Source organism: Myripristis murdjan, chromosome 20 (assembly GCF_902150065.1).
Source record: "Myripristis murdjan chromosome 20, fMyrMur1.1, whole genome shotgun sequence".
NCBI classification, from domain to species: Eukaryota; Metazoa; Chordata; class Actinopteri; order Holocentriformes; family Holocentridae; genus Myripristis; species Myripristis murdjan.
In genome coordinates, this window is record NC_043999.1 from 20,859,712 (window position 1) to 20,885,703 (window position 25,992).

Sequence of the window (25,992 nt, forward strand, 5' to 3'; positions counted from 1 at the left end):
CTGCACTGTGTCTCCTGAGCTGATATACACCACAGAGCATTTCAAGCAACTCAGCTGCTCCAAATCAGAGAGATAGCAGTCGTCAGCAGGACTCTGAACTGTGCCAGCAGACTACAATAGATTTGTAGTCCACTGATCCACAACAATTCCATGTATAACAATACAGCGAACTGCATGATGCTTGGACAAAGGCATGGAAGTTTCTCATTTTTCTGAGCTGCTGACTGGACTGTTTCAAATAACCCCAGATACAAACTCCACTTATGTGACTGTTGGTATTTTGTGTGATTGAGACAGATGGGAAGGCCTTCAAGGCTCTCTGACCCCATTCCACCTGGCTTTAAAATGCATCTGGACTGATCCCACTGCAGTCCACATGCACTTATCCACAAAAACATCCAGGCCTAAAAGCATCCAAAACACAGTGCGGACAGATTCAAATCCAACGGCACTGTGGCTGCGAGTTGGCCAGGAAATGTCTCTCCAAGCCACAGAAGTAATGTCTACTCCCAAAACATAACGCATGGTTGAAAAATAGGCCTACGTTGAGAGGAAGAGGAGGGAAAGCCTAGAGGAAGGGCAACTGGGTTTCTGTCTGGCTGTATTTTTGATAACAAGTGTAATGTGGACACATCACATCTGGATACACGTCACATGAGAGGCCAGGTGTAAATTGGATCTCTGTTGGTCCAACGCAGTCAAGCCAGCAGGGCCAAACGTTTCACATCTTGATGAAAATAGTCTGTCGAGGCCAGCAGGACTCCAACATGCGCGGGGACACCCCGAAAGAGTTTGTGATTCATTACCTGAACCACTTGGCCACAACACACATTCAGTGTCTGTGTGCAGCGTGCCACTCTTACACAGGTGAAACACAACCTTGACTGCAGTTTGCTGATGTTGTCCTTGATGTTTTCCATGTACAATAAATGAAAAGCATGCAGTATTTCACTTGAAAAACAAAAGAGTTGACAAAAAGGTAAAGATTGTAATGCAGACACCTCTTCCCTCCTCAAGTGTTTTCAGCTTTGCTTTGTACGGTTTGACAAGCAACAGACTCTAACTCTTTAGGGCCTGGACACACCAAGCGCTGATCGAGGCCGATGGTCAGATCGCTCGGCTAAAAGTTGGTCATGAACACAGAGGACTGCAGCCAACAGGCACCTGAGTGAGAGGAAATAACTCTCTGCACCAGCAGGGGGCAGGAGTCTTTCAGAAAGTACAGCCAAAGAAGATCAAAGACCAAACTGGCCTCAGTCATCATTTTCACTTTTACTTTTTTTTCTGAATGAATGGAGAACATATGTGTTGAGTTGCAGCTGGTACTGTCGTTGACGACCCAAAACTCTTTTGCTTGTGGATGAAAGTTTGCCTCCCACAGCTCTTTGTGGTTAGCTAGCTTGCTACATGCAAGGTGTTAGGGTTAGGGTTAGCTGCATGGTGTGGGACACACTGCACAAGCTGCAGACAGTCACAGGACACAGGCTTGGTGTGTGAGGAGCTTTTCTATCCCAGGAGGAATACCTCACAAACTCATGACTGAATTTGTTGTAACTCCATCATGGCGACATTTCTAGTGCTTACCTCTGTCTAACCATGCAATCATGCATTGCTAATGTATGAGAACAGGTCTTGAACTTCTCAGTACACTGAGAAATCAGAAACTCGTCACATGCCAACCTATAACCTTTGCCATTACAAAATGAATCCTTTCAGATAAATCAAAGCCCAGCAGTGCACAGTCTTGACCGCTGAACGGACAGAGCTGCCATCATGTGGATATTTAGTGTTGAATGGCCACTTTGTGTTTCGTTCTCTGGGGAAATGTGAACAAAACCCTTTTGAAAGAGTTAATGTTCAGAGCACCATGAAACTGACAGCCAGTCCTGAATGAATGTGATGGAGCCTTAACATACAACACGGGCAAGTGATATCTGAAACACCTTTACCATGCCATGATATGGAGGAGAGTCTCCATCAGCTCATGCCTAATTTGTGGAACTGTCAGTAAAACAAGGACATTAACAGAGACAGTGAGGAGGACAGAGGTAGGTGTGTGTGTGTGTGTGTGTGTGTGTGTGTGTGTGTGTTCTTATGAATCGTGCTTCAAACAGCTAAAAATTCCATTAAGTCCAATAACAAGAAGCACTTCAGTTCCCTACTTTCTCCAACTTTTCTCCTTAATAATATGCACATTTGTCTCTCAGATCATCTAAAAGAGGCCAACTGGTGTAAAGTATCTGTCCTATACTGCTCTGGACTTGTGGTGTCCACAAAAATGTGGCTCCACACGCTGACAGAAAGACAGACTGACGGACAGAGGAAATCAAAAACATCATCACAAAGACATAATGTCCCACATATCATGAGCTGTGCTGCTGGGACTTTACAAACACACACCTCAAAGTTATTTTTTGCCACAGTTTGAAAACAAAGATGCTAATTTTAGGATTAGGGCGCTGTGTGTATCAGGTCTGCTCTGTTCAAAGAGTCAGTTCATCCCGAGTACAATCCTCAAAGCATAAAACAAAACAAAAGAGCGTTTATCAGTTTAATCTCATTTATCACTGATCCATTTGACTCCTTGGACATCTGAATGGAAATGACACTACAGAAGAGTTTTTCTCAAAGGCTAGAAATTCACTTTGTGGTGCTTCATATTCACATATTTGTATTACTGAGAAGACAGAAAATAAATGTAGGATCTCTGCTGGATTGGGAAAACTGAATCTTACTGTAAATGTGCAGGAATTAGATGATATGGAGAACCTGGAAATGAGAGAGGAAGTACTAGAGGAGGAGAGAGAGCAAAAGGTTTCTGCGATGGCCGGGAATCGAACCCGGGTCAACTGCTTGGAAGGCAGCTATGCTCACCACTATACCACCATCGCCACAGGAAAACAAACCCTGCAGCAGAGAGAGAGCAGCGTCTGTGAGGAATTCAGTCCTAGCAGAGCAGGGGGGAGGAGGGGGGAGCACTTCTCTACTGGTGACGAACTGCAGAGCAAAGTCAGAAGAAGAGAAGAGAGCAGAGCACAAGACGTTCAGTCAGACGGCTTCAGCTGGAGCTCTGACTGCCCTGGACCTCATGAAATGTAAAAGTACCAGTGACTTTAGAAACTGTGCTTCTAAAAGCGACTCAACACCAGAGACTGAAATGCTTTCTGGGATCATTGTGGCCTGATATTGAGAGTGGCTGGCCATTTCATCATTTTGACTGTCAGTATTTCAGGGACTGATTCAGGGGCCAATGCACGGCAACAAAGCCTCCAGTTTTTTGATTGTCTTACCTCAAAAACTTCCAAAACAAAAACAATCTTGTCAGTGAGACTTGAGCTAATGTACGTTATGGACACCAGGTAAAATGTCAAGTCACTGACTCACAGATCAACCCAATCATTCATCTTTTATTTGTGACTCATAAACTGATGTTCATGCAGCCACGTTGTCAGTAGTGGAAGAAATGACAGCAGCTTTTTCACTATTAGCAAGTAACCAGATAACTTGGAAAACTGTCACAGAATATCTTCTGAAAATATTATTAGAAAGTGTCATCAGGAGCGACTGAATCAACAGTTGATATGTAATATATCACAATATGTGTGATTGATAACAGAGCAATATAAACAGTCAAAACTCCCAAAGTAGCACTTCACTGGAAGAGGAGTTGTGGGCTTTACTGGATTCCCCATCCAGACAGTCTGACAACACCTACACAAGATAACATTAATGATTCAACCTTTAGTGAGGATGACTACATTTTTCTTATCTGTCTTCTTCAGTAGTGATCAGCATCTGCTACTCATTATGCATCAGGGAAGCCCAAGTGGTTCCAAGTGTGAACTCTGGTTCATATCTGTGGCTCAAGCCTACTCTTCCTCTTTCAAATATGATCACATGTGAGTGGGCGGTGCTTTGGAGTTGCCTTTTGACTTTTGTCATGAGCTCTTATCAGACACAAACTGCCAAAACCAAATTTATTGGGCCTCCTCCTGTGAATATGACAGCCTGATACCGCCATCTGCTGGAAAAAACAGACATCTCTGTTTTTTCCTTTCTCATCTTTGTCTCAAGCCTTCAGGCCTCTTTCTCATCTCTGATTTTAATAATAAGAATAAGAATAAGAATTCTTTGGAAACCTTTAACCTTTAATTGTGATAGCCAGAGATATCTTCATCAAATGTTTGTGTATTCGATGTTAACTGAGTGAACTGGAATGAATCATACCCCTTGCTTTACATGAGCACTGGGTTGTACTCTAATGCCTTCAGGGATATAATGAGAGGAACCTACAGAAAGAGCTAAGCAATGGATGATTCTCTGACACACACTCTCTGGAGAAACGCTGCATTCAGTGAAACAAGTCCAGCGTGATGTTGTCTGTGGAGGTTCTCAATCATCCAGGTCATGGTATTCAAGTAGAGTTAAAATCAGTGTCAACTGGACTTGACGTAGACTGGACTTAGTAGATTCTTGACAACTTTTCGGTTCTCCTCCAAGAAGCTTCTTCAGTTCTGACTAACTGGCAGGGAATCCCAGGTATTTATCCTCTGTGGTCATTATCAGGGTCATTGATACCACTAATATGTAGGTGCTCCTGGGTGTTAACCATCATGATTGAGAGTCGTTGGCATCACAGGGTGCCAAGTGTGAACGACCGTTGTCACATGAGGTCAAGTGTGAGTGCTGGTTCATTCTACTGGGAAGGGATGAAAGGACAGCATTGTAGATGGGGTGGTATCTGAGGCCTCCTCCTCTGTTGAGTGATGGTTTCCTTACTTTGCCACCAGGACACACCTTTAAGGACAACAACGTACATATTCTGGACAGGGGGGACAGGTGGGTGGAAAGAGGAGTGAGAGAGGCCATCTATGTCAAAGTAGAGAAACCATCACTGTGTTTGATTCTCACCTCATAAACTTACCAAAGTAAAGTGTCAGCGGGATTCAGCTGGAAGTGAAAATGACGAGTCTGACCTCAAAGCAGGACTGTTCCTTTTCTCCTCTGCACTAGAAAGCATAATAGCTGTTGGTAGAGTGTTTCCTGAAATGCAATTAGGAAACCTGAACATCTCTGTGGATTGAGCTGCGTGACAGTTGTGCAAATGACCAACAACGGCAGACAAGGTTGAGCTGCATCACCCTCACAGTACACAAGAATCTGTTGCAGGTATTCCTCTGTGACACCACAGTGAAAACAGTCGACCGTTGTTGGCAGGATTCGAACCTGCGCGGGGAGACCCCAATGGATTTCTAGTCCATCGCCTTAACCACTCGGCCACAACAACTCTGTGCTGAGACATCAATGAAACACCTAGCTTCATCTGATCAGTGTTCAACATGAAAAACTAACTTGACAACAGCATGAAGTTATCCTTGATGTTTTTAACACAGCAATAATCCTAAAATGAGCAGCAATCCATGCGAGAAAAAGTTAAAATTATTTATTTTGTATGACCAGCAGCCAAAAAACTATACATGTTATAACACTATAGCATGGAGAAAAGCAAGCAAACCTTTGCATTTGTGTAGCTGTTTGATATATTCACAGCCTGATTGTTGTATGTTTCACCCATAGAAACCTTCTTGTATTGAAAATGTCTCAAATCCAATTATGCTTCCAGAAATTAGCTAGATGCTGTAAGTGTAGACAAGTAGATTGTTTAAGTACATATAAATGCACTTAAAGACAGAACATCTGATTTCACTCCACTGTCAGGGCTTTATTTCCCCACACACCTCCTGGTGTTCAACAGAGAGCCTGCTGGAGATGCCGGGGATTGAACCCGGGGCCTCATACATGCAAAGCATGCGCTCTACCACTGAGCTACATCCCCCTGCTGACAGGACAGATGGGACAGCACTTCACATGTCACAAGAACTGATACTGCCAATATCATGACCATGGCAAATTTCACAAAGCTTGCAGTAGCAGTGTTTAATGCAGTATCAGTAGTACTGCCTGGTACTGCATTTGTGAGTAACTGTGCACCAGCTGCTAACATAAGAAAACACACAGAGCAACAACAAAGATGACGAGTGGTCTTCCCCCTGCTCCTCCTGAGCTGCAAACTAACAAAAAACTTTTGGTAGAAGCAAATTACAAAAGCAACCAACCACATTCACTGTTTGTAACAATGAGGGCTGTGCAGATATGTCATTATCTGTATCTGTATCAATTATCAAAATGATCTGTGTCTGTATTCAGACAGAAGCCCATAAGTGGGCGTAGCTTATACTGGAAGTCACATTAGATCGGGGAAATGTTGGATTCTCTAACCTAACATTCATGGGTAATGCAATTGTTGTGCCTTCAAAACATCAAATTTATGTAACACTGGCAAATGATTAATAGTGAAATATATTTCCACGTCTTCATCCTGAACTTTTCATCTCTCTCTAATTATTGACTGAACATCAGTGACACCAAAACCAAGAGACCAAACAAATGAAAAGTGCAGGTTTATGTGCAATTTGGAGCAAAAGGGTCTGCGATGGCCGGGAATCGAACCCGGGTCAACTGCTTGGAAGGCAGCTATGCTCACCACTATACCACCATCGCTGACAGAAGGAGCCAACTCCTGCTGCACACTCAGCACTTTGTCAGGAATTCAACTGGAAAAAGAGGAGGGAAAAGAGGAGGAGAAAGAGGAGGTACAGCAGCAAGCAAACACTGCAGAGCAAAGAGAGAAGGGAGGAGATTAGAGATGACACGACACAACATGACACAAGACTGGGTTTGATTCTCACCTCATAAACTTAAGTGTCAGCAGGAGTCAGCTGGAAGTGAAAATGACAAATCAAACCTCAAAACACTTCAATTTCTCCTCCCACAAATCTATAATCAGGCAGGCCATGAAAAATTCCACACTGAATCAGGTTTCTAAGCCAACAAAGCATGATACTTGGGGCGGCAACGTTCACATGACATCCACTTGTAGCAGCTGCACTACATTGCTTTCAACAAGTACAAAACAGTGCTGTTCTGTACTTGTTAAAACTTCTCAAGTCTCCATTAAGACTAGAATGTATAATCATTGTTGGCACAGTGTTTCCTGAAGTGCAGTAAAGGTAATGAAACCACATGGATGTTCCTTATGCATGGCACTATTCATTCATTCTCAGTGAACTGTGTTCAGCAATGAACTGATCATTATGCATAGCAGCAACAACAGCCAATGCTGTTTTGTCTGAACTGAATAATACCAAAGATCACAAATCGGAAGCCAGTTTGAGTGTTTGTGGGTATTGTTCCATAAGTTCTCCTATCCGTTGTTGACAGGACTCAAACATGCATAGTTAGACCTCAATGGATTTTCAGTACATCGCCACTTGGCCACAACAATGTTGTACTAATATGCTTCTGAAACACCTATCCTCATCTGATCAGTGTTCACCATGAAGAACTAACTTGACAACAGCTCACTGCAGCGCACTGAAGTTATCCTTGATGTTTTTCACCCAGCAATAACCCTAAAATTAACAGCAATACATGCTAGAAAAAGTTAATGTATTTATTTTATCTTGATAGAAAGATATATTTACATGGCACTCCCAGAAATCAGATTGCTAATTTAAGCAGCAACCTCTTGATTATTTTAGTACACATATACACCCAGACTTGAGAGTCACAGAACCTGAATCTACTTCACCATCAAAGTTTGGCTTCTCAAAGGCCTGCTGGTGTTCACCAGAGGAAAGCCTGCTGGAGATGCCGGGGATTGAACCCGGGGCCTCATACATGCAAAGCATGCGCTCTACCACTGAGCTACATCCCCCTGCTGTCAGGACCAATGGGACAGCACACTAGGAAACACACTTGCTGAATAATGAATAATGTCAAATATTAGCCATACAATTAAATTTGAGTGGTCTAAACATTATAGTTTCAAATTTTAATATTCATAAAAGTTCATGCACTCCTGAGGCTTCTTAAAAATCCCCTCTCCTTTCCTTTTCATCCGCCAGCAAGAAAATACAGCCAGAATGAAGGAACTACGAGTTGGCATTAAATTTCACAATTGCCATGGCCTCTCCGGTGGATCTGTGTCTAATCTGTATATTAGACAATAAGCTGAGAAAACATTTCTCCAGCAAATCTAACCAGATTAATAAGACCAGATATCTGCAGATATTTTAATCACTGTTTTTATGAAACTAGAACAGCCAGGGCTGTTTGCCAGCCATGTTTAATCTTGCTAGGAGGCTCCAGTGGGGTATTTTTGAAAAAAGTCAGTCAGTCAGTCAGTCAGTCAGTCAGTCAGGGAGTGCCATCTACATGCCAGCTTCTAGATCTTCTAGAGGTCCAGCTATTACTTAGTACCAAAGCGCAACAGGTATGTTTTCACTCAACATTAATTTTTTTATCCTTCCAACTGTCAAAATCTGTCAAACCTTCCATAAAAATCACTGAAATGGAATTGGTGTAATGTTTGCTAAATTGATACACAGTAAAATGCTTTTCAAGTGAAACTTGAATTTTACTTATACTGATTTGGTTTCAGTTTATGATTTGTGCAAACGCTTGGCCTGCAGCAGTTCTAAGTTTGTTTCCAGATTAAGAACAAATTTGGAACATCATTGATGAAACCCAGATTTTTGCTTAAAACGTTCATACAAACAGCTGAAGTACAGATTTGTGCAGACACACTATTTGTGTATGAGGCCCAAAGACCTGAGAAAACATTTGTACAACACTTCTAAGAAGACTTATACATGCTAATATTTCTAGGTAATTTAATCACTGCTCTTAAGAAATCATTTGGCACAAAGGATGCAGAATAAAACCTAATAAATTCTAGTCATTTCAATTCCCCGTTTTGTAATCATGTATTAATGTTTTATTATTTTTTTTTTTCAATTTCTTGTTATCCTGGAATAAATCACAACAACTGCTTTACATGAACACTGAGTTGTATCCTAATTCCTTCAGAGATATAAAGGATATGCGATGGCCGGGAATCGAACCCGGGTCAACTGCTTGGAAGGCAGCTATGCTCACCACTATACCACCATCGCTTACAGGACAGCTCAACTCCTGCTGCACACTCAGCACTTTCTGTCAGGAATTCAACTGGAAAAAGAGGAGGGAAAAGAGGAGGAGAGGAGAAAGGAGGAGGAGAAAGAGGAGGTACACCAGCAAGCAAACACTGCAGACCAAAGAGAGAAAGGAGGAGATTAGAGATGACACGACACAACATGACACAAGGCTGGGTTTGATTCTCACCTCATAAACTTACCAAAGAAAATAATGTCAGCAGGATTCAACTGGAAGTAAATATAGAAAGTTCATCGTCACAAGAGGCAAAGAAACCTGATTCACTCCATCTGAACATCTCTGTGGATTGAGCTGGATATGTGTGCACATATCCAGTGGCCTCACCTGGAGTGCCAACACTTCCCATCTGGTCAGGAAGGCCCACCAGCGTCTCTACTTCCTCAGGAAGCTGCAGAGAGCTGGACTGGGGAGCTCCGTCCTGAGAAGCTTCTACCACTGTGCGGTGGAGAGCGTCCTCTGCACCTGCATCACCGTGTGGCACGGCAGCTGCACTGCTGCTGAGAGGAAGGCTCTGCAGAGGGTGCACCCACCACCTCAGACCTCTACACCTCACGATGCAGGGGGAGGGCCCGCCCCTCCGCATTACTGTTTCAGCCCCTCCCTTCAGGCAGGCGGCTGAGGAGCATTCAGAGCAAGACCACCAGGCTCAGAAACAGCTTCTTCCCTGAAGCTGTCAGACTGTTAAACTCGAGCTGTGCTCTGTAGACTCCCATCCCTCCCATCCTCTCTCATCTCATTCTCTCTCTCTCTCTCCCATTTTCTTGCACTGAAAACACTTTATCCACCATAAGTGCAATATCTCACTGACATGCGTATTTAGCATTCAACAAGCTAATTTCAGCACTGTTTATATCTATATATGCTGTTTATATTTATATATACTGTTTATGTTTATATATGCTGTTTATACTTATATATATACTGTTTATGTTTATATACGCTGTTTATATTTATATATACTGTTTATGTTTATATATGCTGTTTATATTTATATATACTGTTTATACTTACATATTTTATATTTTTACCTTTGTTGTTTTATTATTCCTGTTGTTTTTCATTTATTTATTTAGGTTTCTTATACCGGGACCTGAGTCCTAATTTCGTACCACTAACATGTAAATGTGAGCTGGTATGACAATAAAAGTTCCTTGATCCTTGATTGAGCTGCATGACAGTTGGCAAATGAGCAGCAACGGGAGACAGGGTTGTTTTGCCTGAGCTGCAAGACATCACACCAACTGTTGCAGGTATTCATTGGCAGTGATGGGAGTAACGGCGTTACTAACGGCGTTACTTTTATCAGTAACGAGTAATCAAAGAAATTACTGTTTCCCCCGTTACAACGCCGTTACCGTTAGACAATAAAATGCGCCGTTACTTACTATTAATACTTATTATTATTATTATTGTTGTTGTTGTTGTTGTTGTTGTTGTTGTTGTTGTTGTTGTTTTACTATCCTATTCGAAAAATGTGCGTCTTAGAAAAAGCGGTGTGTCAATTTTCAAACCAGTCGGACTTTGCAGTTTTTCGTAACTTATCAACATGAATGGGGAATGAGCGCAAATTACAAGAAGCGTATGTGTTCCCCGACGGCAGAGCGGATATCTCCGCCTGCCATACAGAAGACTGGGGGTTCAATTCCCCAACCGGACAAGCTGGCATCACTACTTTAAACAATAATGAATTACTTTTTCAAAGTAACGTGCCCAACACTGACAATGATAGATGAAATTTGACAGCAATGTCCACACTGCAACAGCAACGCAAAAATATGTGCATTAATAAGAGGATTTAAGAAAAGAAAAAAAGTAATCGTAAAAATTACTTTCCCCAGTAAGTGAATTACTCATCTGCAGCAGTAACTGAGTAGTAATCAAAATTACTTTTTTACAGAAGTAATAAGCAATTCACCATTCCGACGCTGGCAGCACGCATATGTCTCACAAGCCATTGCCCTTCCTCAATGCAATCACCTGGTCTCACGGCAGTTACAACTTCAGAATGTCAGATCATTTAGCTTTAATCCCCGATACTATTGGGCTACATTTTCTAACGAACGACATAACACATTTTTCCAAGAAGGTGTTGACTAAAGGGCTAAATTATTTTACCCAGGGATATGTCCATAATATCATTTTTTTTTTTTTTTTATAATGTTAACGTTAGAGTGGATGCCAAGTGTTGGCGTAGCATGAGGAAAACACAACCCCCTCATTCAATGTCAATCGAGATACACCAGGAGAAAATCAAGGAGTCCTACTGCAGTTGCAAAGCTGGGTGAGTAGGCTATTCATTCATTCTTATAATGGTTAGACTGTAACTATACCCAGCTAACGTTAGCAAGAATGATAGAGGGCCAACACAAACAGTTAACGTTATAACGTTATAGCTAGAACTAACGTAGCACTTTTTGACATGTCATTACACTACGTTAGCATATCCCACGGTAGCACTCAAAGCCACTTTACATCTAAACAAATGAATCTGCTTACCTGCTAAATATGCATCATAGGACAGAAGTCTCGTCTAAGTCTTAACTCCTTTTGACCTCCTTGGGTGAACTGCATCCTTAACTGAAATAACCTCAGGTTTGGGACCGGATAGCTGGGCGGTCTTAGAGCGCCTTCTAGTGTCAAGGACTGGTAACGTTACTAATGTATTGTAAATGCACTAAGAATCATTTTCTTATCCATTTGATTGTTGCCTTGCGTCTTTCCAGAATAAATGGACAGTGTTCACACGTCGTTGGCCTGATCAAGTCCCTCCAGGCGTTGAAATTACATAACTTCAGCCATGTCCCGGAGCAGCAAAGCTGTACAAGTATACCACAGCAGTGGCATGTCCCCAGAGGTGATAAAATAGAGCCTGTCCCCATCAACCATGTAGTGGTAGTAACTTATTAGTTTTGTGAGTGATTGGTCCCAACACTGTTCATTGGTGTTGCTCTGTGACACCACAGTGAAAACAGTCCTCCGTTGTTGGCAGGAGTCGAACCTGAGCGGGGAAACCCCAATGGATTTCTAGTCCATCGCCACAATAACTGCACTGAGATATCACTGAAACGCCTATCTTCATCTGATCAGTGTTCACCATGAAAAACTAACTTGAAAACAGCTCACTGAAGTTATCCTTGATGTTTTTCCACACAGCAATAATCCTAAAATGAGCAGTAATACATGCAAGAAAAAATGAAAAAGTATACATTTTACAACAATATGAAATAGAGAAAAGCAAGCGACTAGCAACTGTTTGATAATTGTACTTTTTAAATAAAAAATAAAATCCATTAGGAAGATTTCAGTGGCCTAGTTTTCTGATTGTTGCATCAGGTCTCTTGAGAAGAAAGCTTACTATATTGAATTTCTCTTAATACCTCAAAGCCAACCCAGAAAGTTAAGTGCAGAAAACTTGATTATTATTTTTGTACTATAAACACACCTGGGGTCACAGTTTTTGATTCCATTCCACTGTCAATTTCCCACAGAAAGTTTCAAGAAAGACCCTGCTGGAGATGCCGGGGATTGAACCCGGGGCCTCATACATGCAAAGCATGCGCTCTACCACTGAGCTACATCCCCCTGCTGATAAACTCCTGGGACAACACTTTGCGTGTGACAAGAACCGATACTGCCGATATCATGACTACACTACTCTGTTCCACCTAGTATTAAAATGCATTAAAATATTAAAAGGCGTCTTTGGTGTTCCGAGCACAAGTGGACAGCTGTCAGTCTGTCCATATACACACCTGGCGTTAACATGCGTGTCCAAATGCATCTTGCCTGCCCACTTGTGTTTGGATCTCACTTGCCCGCTCTAAATGCAAATCAAATTAACATGTATAATTTGAGAGAGAGAGAGAGAGAGAGAGAGAGAGAGAGAGAGAGAGAGAGAGAGAGAGAGAGAGAGAGAGAGAGAGAAAGAAAGAAATTGGGTAACCGGCAGCCGGCAGAGAAAAGCCGTCAGCTGGCGTTTTGAGGGGATTTCCCAGACGGGGGCAGCAGATGTGTTTGTAGTTTCCTTATATTTTCACCAGACGTACGTGGACATAAAAAAACAACTGCCATATGAGGGCGAATAACCCGTTTATTAAGGTGCATGTATGATGAAATGCAACAAATACAGTCTGCAAATGTTACACTGAACAGCCTTACTTTGTCGAGCTGAACATTATGACACCCAAACCGAGAGACAAAAACTAATTATCAAAAGGGCAATCTGGAGGAAAAGAACACACTCTGCGATGGCCGGGAATCGAACCCGGGTCAACTGCTTGGAAGGCAGCTATGCTCACCACTATACCACCATCGCTTACGAGAAAAAAGAAGGTGAACTGCTGCTACACACTCAACACTTTCTGTCAGGAATTCAACTGGAAGGAAGGAAGGGGGAGGCACTGCAGACCAAGTAGAGTCAAGAAGAGTCGAGTCGAGTCGTGGAGGAAATGAGAGAGGCTTTTTACAACACCTTTTACAACAAATCACTTGCAACTAAACCATGTTTGGATAAACCAATTTAATGCTTCTGATTAGCCTGAACTGTTCACTGGGCTGTTACAAGTCAGCAGAGGTTCACTTTCCATTCATCTGATGATATAATGCAGCTTGTGAGCGGCAGAGCGGGGAGGGTTTCAAACCAAAGGATGTGTCACTGGGATACTGGCCGATAGTCAAGGACACATCTCAAGCCCTTTCATTCCAAACTGCGTGGGAGAAATAATCCATGGCCTTAATCACCCACTAATCCACAATATCTCTATGTAGAACAAAAAAGTAAAGTAAGTTTAAGAGTTTTTTCAAATACGTTTTATGAGGTTGGTGGTGTTGTGTGTCTTTGAGAAGGAAGTTCTGTTGAGCTCTCTTTTCATCCAGTGCTGTAAAACCACAGGCAGCAGGCATTGAACCTGCACAAAGAGACCCCAATATATTATTAGTTCATTGCTAAAAGGTCAAAACATCCTGTCTTTAATGAGAGGGTGACATGGACACAAGTGGTCATGATTCATATACTTACAGCTCAATACATATAGCAGTCTATACAGTCTATACTTGATCATCCCACAAACCACTTGTTCACACTTGTTCAACGTCAAGAGCCTTCTGTTTCTGAGAATGATAGGGGAGAATGGGGTAATTTGTGCCAAGGGGCAAGTAGTGCCACCCCTGTTATCTAGAAAACCATAGAAGAAGTTGGTCATGTGACCACATATTTTTGAAGAGGCATCCATTTCACTCATCCTGCAAAGAAGGGAGACACATGGCTTGAGAGGTAAGCACATTTAAGTTCAAAAAACTTTTTTTTTTTTGCCCTCCAAAGTAAAATTTCTATGGTCAAGGTTTTTTGATTTCTGGGTTTGAACAATTATAGAAAACTTTGAAAACAGTTCACACAGGTTTTAGTACTTTAGTAAGCCACACCATGAGTCTATACAATTAGCATGATGTTAGCTCAAAACAGCTGGGGGATGCATTTTTTTCAAAATGGTGGGCTTGGGGTAATTTGTGCCAAAGGGCCTGGGGTAAGTTGTGCCAGTGGCACAACTTGTGATTATATACTATATATTACTTTACTGTATTTTATTGTTATTGTACATTGTCCTCTTACCTTTGATCACTAAAACTATTCAGAATCAGATGAAGATGATTTGCAGGTGCTCATTTTGGAAGTTTTATTTTGTTCTTGGTATGTGTTCATGTGGCGCTAGGCCTTGTTATAGAAAAGTGGCCTGTGATCTTGTTAAAATAATAAATAAATGTTAAATAAATAATTTTGTATTGAATTTATTTTGCTTTTATATAGCATTATCATTTGTGAGATTAAAATGACCTGTTTTACTTCAATTATCAATGGCACAATTTACCCCAGTGTATTCTCTCTAATGGCACAACTTACCCCGCACTGGGGGCAAGTTGTGCCACAAAACCACTTTTTTTTTTAAAATCTATATTTCTCAAACAGTTTACATAAGATCCAAAGTGACTGTTCCCAAGGATGCACAACATCCTAAACTATATGTGCATATTTTAATTGGAGGCATTACTGTAATCCCCTCACTTTAAAGGCACTTTAAGTAAAAATTGGCACTACTTACCCCACTCTCCCCTACTCATTCACCAGGATTAACTTCTCAATAAGGGTGGTCAGGGAGAGATTAAATCATGGTTACCAGTGGTTATGAGGGACATGAAACCAAGTTAAAGGAATGACAAAAAGTAAAAAATTGTATTTTAAAAGACTCTTGTTCCATCAGTCCTGTATAATTCAACAACCTTTGAAGTGCAGATGAGTGAGACATTATCTCTCCTACACTGTGGAGAATAATTTGTGAAGTCTTCACGCTGTTGGCGGCATATCCTATATTTTGACTGAAGCAGACTCCAAGCATGTCATCTTACAACATCACTGCATGAAAACAGTACTCCGTTGTCGGCAGGATTCGAACCTGCGCGGGGAGACCCCAATGGATTTCTAGTCCATCGCCTTAACCACTCGGCCACGACAACCCACACTCATCACAATTACACTTTTCAAGAGAAACCAGACATATGTCAACCCATAGTGACATTTCAACTTCTATATTTGTAAAATAAGTAAAGCACTGTGAAAGACAAAGCAATCAATTTTAAAACCAAGACAGCTGAATGGACAAATCAGCCATATTGTTGATGGTCGAACAAAGAGATGAACAAAGAGGAAGCAGAACTACTGGTCGGCTCTCGTGGGGTTTTATTCATGTTGGATGCAGGCCTCAGGGACTTTTATTTATTTATATGGTTGTGACACACACACACACACACACACACACACACACACACACACACACACACACACACACACTCCCTCCCTCCCTCTCGCTCTCTCTAAGTCTGATTATAATGTACTGGCACTGGCTTGTCGTCTCTTTACTATTTGTGTATTTGCTTTGTCTATTTGTCTTATGTATTTCTTACACCGGAATTTAAGTAAAAGTTTACACCAATAGTATTTATGGAAAAAGTATAGGTTTAAGTTATGTTTTAGAGACCTCAGCTTTCACTGAATTGGGGTGGCAAATTTTTCCCTGTCTTTCCAAACACTCTCATTCTGTACAAACTGACCTCAACTTCAGTGGGCGCCCTCCTGGCTCTGCTGCAGGGTTCTCCTCTGTCCAACACTTCAGCTACCTGCAGTCTTCCTCTCCCCCAAATGCCACAGGGTTGCACTCTGCACAGGCTCGTTTCTGGATGAAAGGGGATTCCTCTTTTACCCCTTTCTGACTGGTTTGCCAAAATATATTACACAGCAGGAATGACACTGAGTTCACTCTGGTGCAACAGATTTAATTTCTGTTGGAAATACGAAAATACAGCATAGGTTAGAAGCACCCTTTGTCATGTGCATAAACCTGAACTCTCATCACATACTGATGACTTTTTCTACTCTAGTCTACTTGTCTTATTTTAACTTCTAACAACCTAATTCTTTTACACTATAACCAAATATAATTAATGACAGTGGACATTTAAATGTCACTGACAAGTCATACAACCTGATATAAACACAAATTACTATCTATACAAATCTGAATTTTCTTCTCACAGGTCTTCCCTCCTGGATAGCCAACATAAGAGCTCAGTTAAACTTCTTTCTTTTACAGCAATTACAGTACAGCTATGCGTGTTGTTAAAAAAGCCTGTTGTTAGCGTTAGCTAACGTCCGCTAAAGCTAACATTAGCGCCCAAATGCCGGTTAAAAAGTGTGTTGTTAACGTTAGCTAGCACGTTAGCGTTAGCTTGGTAGTGTTGGCCGTGTTGCTAGGGACGCCTGCTTCTGTTGACATCACATTGCGCCGTGAGTAAACCCAGGAGTTTTTTCGGGGCCGCTCAGAGTCCCTACCCCGAGGCAGGGCCGTTTTTTAGCCCCTGTAAAGGTTCCTGAACTCTCTCTTTCGGGGTAGTTCCGGCGGTGGAGACACGCGACAACGGCCACGGCCCCGTAAAATTACCCCCAAGTTCCGGCGGTGGAAACGGGCCTTAAGTGACAGGTAATAAATGGTTCAGGTGTATAACCAGTCCTCTTTCAGGTGTAGACAGGTAAAGACTGGACAACCCTTGTCTTGATACAACTTTTACATTTAAATAAATTATGTTATGAACTGACATCATCTAACTTCTCAGTATTCTGTGCCAAAGCATCATTCCCTGTAATTCTCTTTCGCAATCCATTCACAGGAATGACAATAAAAATCATCAACAGTGAATATTGCATGAACTCTTATATTGAAAGCGTCCTTACCTGAAACACATTTTTAACGCAACAACACTACCGAGACCAAGGTTATTCTAGTTAACTACACTAAAAAGAAGAGCTAGCTGTGTAAAAAAAAAAAAAAAAAAAATGAACGGACGTTACACGGAAGTGCGCACTTGAACTCCTCACGTCCTGACAACTTCTGCTGCGTTCAATGCAGCTCGCAACTCGGGAAAAAACAGCTCCGAGTCCTTGAAATCGCTTGTCAATTTCGGAAATTACCATTTAAAAAAAAAAATAATAATAATTCTTTTTTAAATAAAAATAAGTCTTTTTTTTTAAATAAGCTTCGTTAACTCAAGCAGCAGTTAAGTTGTCGTAAAAAAAAAAAAACAGTAAAATCGTAAAAATGACATAATACCATGTAATGTTAAAAAATGCCAAGAGAAGTCAGTCCGGTAGCACATGCTAGAAACCGAGAAATAAAAACAAGTCAAAAAAGTCTTTCTCCTTACATATACTGTAAATTTATGCAGAATATTAAGATGCAGTCAGTTAATGAAAGGCAGACAGCAAACATACACAAGTGAAAGTGGAGAGCCTGAATTTCAGTCAAACGTTGTGCTGTTGCTCCCTCTGTTGGAAGATGACGGTATTACAGCAGTACCACACCTTTTAAGGGACATAAAAGTAGTACTGACTAATAACTATATCAGTATCTTTATCGGAAGTTGAGACGTTTTAATGTTGATGCATCTTTTATGAAAATGTTTTACTCTTGTTGCATCAAGTCTGTTTAGCTTTCTCTTTTATCTGCTGGTTTGAACCCCTTGCTTAGAAAAACAAGCACAGACTGAACAACATAGTGAAAGGGTGTGCAGGGGTAAATTTTGACGAGCTCTCCCTCCTATATAGAGCCAAAGCCACCTGGAGGGCCAAATCTCTCCTTGCTGACCACAGTCACCCCTTGAAAACAGACGGTGGCCATCTGGTTGCAGGTACATTGTACCAAAGTGTAGGACAAAGACATACAAGACCTCATTTGTCCCGGTCACTACTAGCCTCATTAACAGCTTGATGTGGTCTGTCCTTTATAAACTCTAGCAGCCTAGCATACATCTCAATGTTGGGTATCCTGTGTATGAACTGCTGTCTTTACTTATTTATTCTCTGTTGGCTGTACAATGAATTGCCCCTTGGGGATAATAAAGTTTACTTACTCACTTACTTCCTCAACTAACAAATTTCACGTTACACTGTTTAATATAAATTTCACATATTATAAAATAAAATATAATACATACATTTTCTGTCACTATATCGTGTAGATGATGGAAGGAGGAAGGAGAAAAAAACTAAACAAACAAAAAAGTGACGTGAGTAGAGAGATCCTGAACTACAGACACCTGTGTGTGTGTGTGTGTGTGTGTGTGTGTGTGTGTGTGTGTGTGTGTGTGAGTGTGAGTGTGTGTGTGTGTGTGTGTGTGTGTGTGTGTGTGTGTGTGTGTGTGTGACAGTTAGACGTGTCCTTGGTCCATTAAATTAATTCAGACTAAATAATGCATTTTCAGACTGATATCAAAAGTATTTATAATGGCAGTACTAAACATTAAAACTAGTGAGTAAACACTCACTAGAATACTGGCAACATTTCACCATGTGTAGTACTGATACTGCATCTACAGGTTATGGACAGAGACAGAGCTATGCCTGTTTTCCCCAGCAGGTGGTGCTATCGGTCTGTGATATTCACCGCAAGAGAGGAACTCCAGGCTACTTTTTGACATTTGTATTACTACAGAAACGGTGTTCAAGTGCAAATTCACATTACACACAAGCAGATCTTCACACAAGCTGTAGTTTTATTTCCTTAAAACAATTGCAGAAAAACACTTGAAACAAAGAATTTACATAAATGTTTGGCTATATCCAATCTAATTCCACACAAAACAATACTCCATGTCTAATAAATGTGTCATCATCTCTCCATCAAAAAATATGCCTCTCTCTCTCTCTCTCTCTCTCTCTCTCTCTCTCTCTCTCTCTGTGTGTGTGTGTGTGTGTGTGTGTTTGTGTGTGTGAGCTCTGTACACTCACCCAGGGCTAACAGCAGAGTCCAACAATGAGGCCTTTGTCTTGAGCGCAGAGCCAGCAGGTGAAAACTTTGCCTCAGACCTTGGAGAGGCCATGTGATGGAGAAATGCCTCACTGTACACACCACTGTACCGTCTCTGCCTTATCTGTGTGAGAGTGCGAACGTACAACATGGGTACACCAGCTCGAGTGCGTGAGTGTGTGTTTTCTGGCATATTTGTTTTTAAAACCCTTGCAGATGAAAGGATACATAAATGGTTCCTAAATTGTTAAGATAATGCAAAAATGCTTGTCTGAACAAGTGATATTTTGTTTCAAAATCTTAGTTTTTACAAAAGAGTTTTGCCAGTGGGGAAGATTCCACTTGTTTCTAATGCAGCTTCACTGGTTTCAGAAATTTACTGCAAAGAGTTGCCAGATGCTTGAAACAAAGCAGAACACGGCAGATCGCTCCACTATCAACAAATGACACGATTCAAGAAAATTTGTATTGGAAACAAATGAAATGATCTAATCACATTGGCAGAATTTCCCCCCCTTCTTGTTTTCCGAAAGTAGGATCTTAAGACTTAATCATACAGTAAATAAGTTCCTCAGATGGACATTTTCCTCTAGGGTGTTATTACCACAACACTTTTTATAATATGTTATCGCAATGTCTTCTACAAATCTTCCTTATAATTATGACACTGACATTGGGAACGACATGATCTTGGAATATAGATGTGATCTAGACTGCATCAGCTCAGTGAGTTGCACAAGTGCGACCGGAGCCAAAACCTCATTTGTTCAACCAAACAAACAAAACAAAAAACCGAAGCTGTTTCTCCAAGAAGCCATCAGGAGAGGCAGTATGAAGAGGCTCTGGCAGCAGCCCCTATTCAAGCCTGAGGTGCTCCGTCATCACATACAAATATGGACGTGAATAGGGCCGGTCTCCTCTGCCAGGCTGACAAAGCTGTGTCTGTGTTAGCGTGGACCGGGCCAGTGGGCCACTGGCCACCAGGCAGCCCCGCATGAGAGCCACGCATTCAGCCGCCGACATTTCATCAACCATTTACCTGACTCTCAGGCCATGAGGAAGCCCTCTCCTTCCATGCACAGAGCATTTGGACTGACTTTTTCCAGAATATAGCTGATTTCTATGTCTTTGATCATTGCATGCATGAGTACAACCGAGTCATCTCCCTCGCTTTCCTCATTCAGAGGGCTGTAGCTTACCATACAGCATGCATACATTATCAGTGGATATATGCATTGCTTGCCAGTCTGTTTATTTGCACTCAACTTAGTGTGTTGACTGTGACTATGAAGTGCGTTTGAGAGAGTAATTGCTTGTGTCTACTGTATTTGTGTGATTTTGAGTGTGTGAAGGAGAAGGAAGTGATTTGTGGTTATGAAAGCGCACGCATGTCCATGCATGTAGCTTGTGTTTGTGCATATACATCGCCATATGTATGCATGTAGAGCGTCCCTGTGCACGCTGTACATATTCCATCTCTTTTTGTTTTCCTTGGCCACCGTCGCCTCCTGCTGTTCGCCTGTTTGTATTGCCCTCCACTGAGCTGGGAGCACAGCAGGAATGAGTAAGAAGGACATGACACATATTCTCTGAGGTGAGTTTCCCCATACTCCTTGGCGCTGTCCGACTTGTCTGGCAGGGGGCCTGTGGGCAGGGAGTGATGCCCGGTGAAGTGGGTGAGGGGGTGGGGGGGTCAGAGAATTGTTGGACATGCACGCGGTGCTGTCCCTTGAGGAGAGGTGGACTGGTAAATTTCACCCAAGCAAAACCCGAGTTGTTCCTATTAAACCGTGTGTGTTCCAACCTCCGTCCATAACGCACAGAAAGACTCTCGGTTGCTGCGCGGCTGAGCCACACCGATAGAGTTATACATCTGTAGTTTATGAAAATGAAATCAAATTCCAGATTAGTCTTACAGCCCAGGAGGAAAAAGGTTGACACGCTCGCCAAGCTTGCAAAGTTCCCACTCTGAATGATAAGTAGGAATATTAGGGGAAAGTGAAAGCAAAACATGCAAGTGACCTGAAGCAACTTCGATTTCACAGCCTCACCACGGAAAAAGCTGCTTGTTTTCAGATGAAGCAACCCTGGCACCGGCCTGGAATGGCCTCTGTGTTCAAAATCTGACTCAACACTCCTGAGACTAGAAGCTGTTTCAAACACAAGGTTAACCAGAATTTCACTGCAATTTCACTTTGAGACACACAGTTGAACAGCACACAAACATTCGAATGAGGAAGGGGAAAAAACAACAACAAAAAAAAAAACAAATTGGGGAAACTTTTTCACCAGATTATTTTTCTTTGTGTCACATTCTCGGGCACAAACACTAACACACAACTCTTTTTGAAGACTCAGTTTGTGGTTTTTCTCGACTTTCCAGTCAGCATGCCAGCACTCAGAGGATTGTATATTACCATTGGCAGTATCTAGGGCACAGACATTTTACACTATAGCTGAGTCAATCCAGTGACAACAGGGTGACTGTCATCTTGGCAGACAAATAATCTGGATATGTTTAGAGCCAATAAACATCTGTAAATGAATCCTTTGTGGCTTGCAGCATAGTTTCGCAAACAGTAGTTTCCCAAATCACATGCAATCTCTCCGAGAACGCATCAAACCCATCACGGGTGGTCCTCGATGCAGAAGATTTTTCACTTTTCCTTCTGTATAAAAATCTTTTCGCAAGACATCACATTCTGCAGGCTCCAGTGCGATCGCATGTGACATTTTATCAGGCCTACCTAAAAACCTTTCATAAACACGACGTCAAGTACATTTAGCACGGACTTGAGTTCACACAGCGCTGTCAGATTTCCCCCCACCACCACAAAGACCCCGTCTGCAGGAGTCTGTCAGGAGGGATTCCACTGCTAACAGAGGCTTTGGGTAGTTTAATGTGGCCTGGACCGGGAGAGGTATTGGTTCTTGAAATCACAGGCCCTCTCTCATCGAGCCACCAATATGGATTCCATCTGTATCGCATTACTAAGTCCGAGCTGCTCTGTGTTGTTTGTGTTACCGCTCTGTGTATGTTTCTCAGTCTTAACAGCACAGATACCAGTAATCTCTCCCGAGGTAAAAGAGACCAGCAACCCGCCCCCCACCCCCTCCACTGACCCCACTGGGACCCCCTCGGAGATGGATATCACGGTAGCACGAATGCTAGCACGAAGCAGGATCGCTATCACGGCTGGCCACTGTAGGGGCACGCTGGCTCGCATCCTGACATGAGGCCGGTGCCCAGCAGAGTTAAAGGTTCACTCAACATCCTGGCTGTGAAAAGCTCTGACGGAGAGCACGATGGAGTTTCTGATCAACAGTCTGGTGAAAGCTGCTGTGGTGACCCGCAGTCTGTCCTGATGTCTGCTGACACAATGCACGCAAACACAGCTTGTGGCGCTATTGTGGAAACAGCTGAGACCGAGTTACCTCACGAAACTGAATGATTGCAAATGACTGGCGCATCAGCTTAGAGACAGAATGACTAGGATTTTCCTCAAAAACAATGTATTGAGTCACACAAAAATAATAAAATCATAATAATGTTGGTGTGTGTTTCTGCAGAGATCCTACCCTCGGCCTGAATTTTCTTGTTTTGCTGAGCTCAGGACTCTTCTGGCCACCGGCCTTTGGCTCAGCGGGTGTGTAGCTCCCAGCCAATCACAGCGCACAGTGCCAGATCGATAGCACCACTTCCAATAGGTATGAAAATCACGGACCATGGATAAAAGGCAATATAGCAAGGCGAAATGCCAAGTGGACAAAGCTTTTTCCACAACAAGAGCGAATCTGGGCTTGGCTTTCACCCACTGGTGAGAACTGAGGGGGAGGATGAGGATGAAGGTTGAACAGGTAGGTGCCGGCTGATGTTTTACATTTTGGGCGGTCATTTCATTCCGTCGCCGTCCTAGGAAACCAAAACTTGCTGTTGGCGGTTAGTTTAGCCAGGAAGGAAGGGGCAACTTTGACTGTTGCGTTTACAAACCACACCAGACAAATCCTACTCATGCTGCCTTTAAAAACCAAAGATAATTTATTTTTCTATGACAAAGTACAACATTCATTGCCTCAACATTTTTGAACGTGAGCAGGATGGCTTTGTTGTTTAACCGAGTCGCTTTCCAAATGCCAGCCTCGCTGCACTGATGAGCTCCGAATTAAAAGTCGGCATGCGCTGGTATATTTTGGGAAGACCAGCGGATGTGATTCACTGCCATTAGTTGGCATACTAGCCAGACCAACTTCAGCTTTAACTTCCCTGCTTTGGATAACATTGTTGGTTTAGCTTTAATCATCCACTGTCTCATATTAAAGATAGTTAACTTTATGACTTCCTCTGCGTCCCTTTCTGAAACTCGAAACTCTCAGCTCCGGCCCCCACCACCTTTCCACTCCTATGAAAGTCTACAGAGCCAGCCAGGCCACTCTCCTTCTATTCTCCGATACATGAACCAGAATCCAAGTCTTGTCCATGTAAATACAGGTGAAATGTGAGATCCGCCTGAGGGGGAAAAAATAGGTTGGATATAGCGGGACAGGCCGTAGTTATTTTACTGTCTCCTTAACCCTAATCCCTATTCCAGAGGACTTGGCACGCATTGGAGCTTTCAAACACTGCCCGGCAAATGTTAATATAAGTACTAAATCTCAATTAACAATGAGGAAGCATATTCTGTGGCGTGTGAGGAGATTTATCTTCTGTCGCGGCCAGGCTTGGGGAATGAAGAGGGAGTATTAGGGAGGATTGAATATGGAGTCTAAACAGACCATACACTTTACAGCTCATTAAACAATCACTAGTCTACAAACATAGCGCCTGTGGTATTTTCCCACTGATATATCACTTGTGTATCTCTGGTGACAAATTTTAATGCTTGCAAAAGAAAAGCAACTATTCTTGTCACAAACAGCCGTCCCATTTATGAGCTTCAAACATTAATTTGGTAGAGTTTTGGCATTCGGACTCTACTCTCAAAATTTACCCCCCAAAAAATGTTCATTTGATATTTTTGGAAAGATCACACACTATGTTTGGTTATGTTTTACCTCTTTGTTTGCTTGTTTGCCTGTCTGCCAGCACATGTCAAGCAGTTGTGAATGGATTGTCAGGAATTTTGGTGGACCCACTGGCCTTGCACCAAGGAACAATTAATTATATTTTGGTGGTGATCCAAATCTGGGATTTACACTGTGAGACAATTTTAGACAGAGACCACTTTTTTTTTTTTTTTTTAGTTAACTGAAAGTAACAGAGATAGAAACTTGATTCCTGATCCTAATGTTGTGTTTACAGAGTCAAGAAAGTGACTTCAGTTTTAAATTGAGCTGATAGGAATGATTTGGTTGTAATAGCAAGGTGGCACCTTGTAGATTATGCATGTGGAAAATCAAAATTATAGATCAAATCAAATGTATTGGAGGTTTCAGGATTTGCCATGGATCGTTCATTGACTAAAAGCAAATAAGCTGTTCTGTAAAGGGGTTGGGTTGTTGCTGGTTGGAGATAAATGAGCATTCAGATCTACAGTGACCCCTGACCTCTGAGAAAGGCCGTGCCTTTTTTATTCTTTTCAGACAGCAAGCGTTCACATAAAACAGGGGACCAAACACTTATGGAGTCCACATTGTTCTTTGGGCAACCCACTGCTCTCAATCCACTTGTCCTCACCACAACCCTCCCTGTGTCCGCCCTCCTGCCATCCTGTGCTCCCTGTGTGGGGCCGGACAAACCCCCGACTCCCTGAGCCAGAGGCCACGACCCTGATGGCCCCCACAGGTCAAGCACGACTTCAAAATTCAGTGTGTTCTTGAATCAAAAACTGAGTTTCTTTAACATTAGCTATGTATATGTACCTCTACTTTTAATTTTTAGCATTTTCTTCATTTCATTTTGCCCCAAAAAATCCATAATCTTGAATCATTTTAAAATGATGCTTTATAGCCTTGCAGCCCAGCTAGTTAAGTAACTGTCTACAGCTACTCGAGCTTGAGCTAACTCCGAAAATTTTGCAATGAAAAAAAAATCAAGGAATTTTTATTTGTATTTATTCTCTTTACAACTGATTTTATCACAAGGACAATGAGCAAGGTCCTCAGTTTTTTTTTTTTTTTTTTTTTTTTTTTTTTTTTTTTTAAATATATAGGCCTATATACATTATATTTGGTTTTTTGAATATTGATGCTAGCTAGTAGCCTGTGCTTGCTATGACCGACAGGGGTCATGGGGTCATTTAGTTTGGAAATTGTAACAAAGGTGTTGCAGAATTTGTTTCAATGAAGTCGAACAAGGAACAAAAATGTAATGACTCCAACATGTTCCACCACAACCACTGCACTCACATAACTCATTTTGTTTTTCATTTTTTTCATTTGCACATTTTCTTTTGTGTGTGCGTGTGTGTGTGTGTGTGTATGTGTGTGTGCAGTGACTTGCTCCTCGTTGACAATGATCGTTTCGCACAGTTGACACACTCGGAGTTCACATCTGAGAATAACAGTGTGTCTCTCAGAGCTGTAACCTTCCACTTTGTCATGCTGGCTGACCTCAGTTTTGCCTCCACTCATGTCTGTTTGCAAGGCG

The 25,992-nt window shown here is 42.0% G+C and overlaps 9 non-coding genes across 9 annotated transcripts; all 9 read right to left on the bottom strand.

Moving 5' to 3' along the window:
* Positions 1-2,819: 2,819 nt before the first annotated feature.
* trnag-ucc (transfer RNA glycine (anticodon UCC)) lies at positions 2,820-2,891 on the bottom strand. Its single transcript has one exon. It is a non-coding gene; the product is annotated as a tRNA-Gly (tRNA).
* Positions 2,892-5,205: 2,314 nt separating this feature from the next.
* Positions 5,206-5,287, bottom strand: trnas-aga (transfer RNA serine (anticodon AGA)). Its single transcript has one exon. It is a non-coding gene; the product is annotated as a tRNA-Ser (tRNA).
* Positions 5,288-5,764: 477 nt separating this feature from the next.
* Positions 5,765-5,836, bottom strand: trnaa-ugc (transfer RNA alanine (anticodon UGC)). The gene has a single exon. It is a non-coding gene; the product is annotated as a tRNA-Ala (tRNA).
* A 653-nt stretch (positions 5,837-6,489) lies between these two features.
* trnag-ucc (transfer RNA glycine (anticodon UCC)) lies at positions 6,490-6,561 on the bottom strand. Its single transcript has one exon. It is a non-coding gene; the product is annotated as a tRNA-Gly (tRNA).
* A 1,144-nt stretch (positions 6,562-7,705) lies between these two features.
* trnaa-ugc (transfer RNA alanine (anticodon UGC)) lies at positions 7,706-7,777 on the bottom strand. Its single transcript has one exon. It is a non-coding gene; the product is annotated as a tRNA-Ala (tRNA).
* A 1,168-nt stretch (positions 7,778-8,945) lies between these two features.
* On the bottom strand, positions 8,946-9,017 carry trnag-ucc (transfer RNA glycine (anticodon UCC)). The gene has a single exon. It is a non-coding gene; the product is annotated as a tRNA-Gly (tRNA).
* Positions 9,018-12,567: 3,550 nt separating this feature from the next.
* On the bottom strand, positions 12,568-12,639 carry trnaa-ugc (transfer RNA alanine (anticodon UGC)). The gene has a single exon. It is a non-coding gene; the product is annotated as a tRNA-Ala (tRNA).
* Positions 12,640-13,300: 661 nt separating this feature from the next.
* On the bottom strand, positions 13,301-13,372 carry trnag-ucc (transfer RNA glycine (anticodon UCC)). The gene has a single exon. It is a non-coding gene; the product is annotated as a tRNA-Gly (tRNA).
* A 2,110-nt stretch (positions 13,373-15,482) lies between these two features.
* Positions 15,483-15,564, bottom strand: trnas-aga (transfer RNA serine (anticodon AGA)). Its single transcript has one exon. It is a non-coding gene; the product is annotated as a tRNA-Ser (tRNA).
* Positions 15,565-25,992: the final 10,428 nt, after the last annotated feature.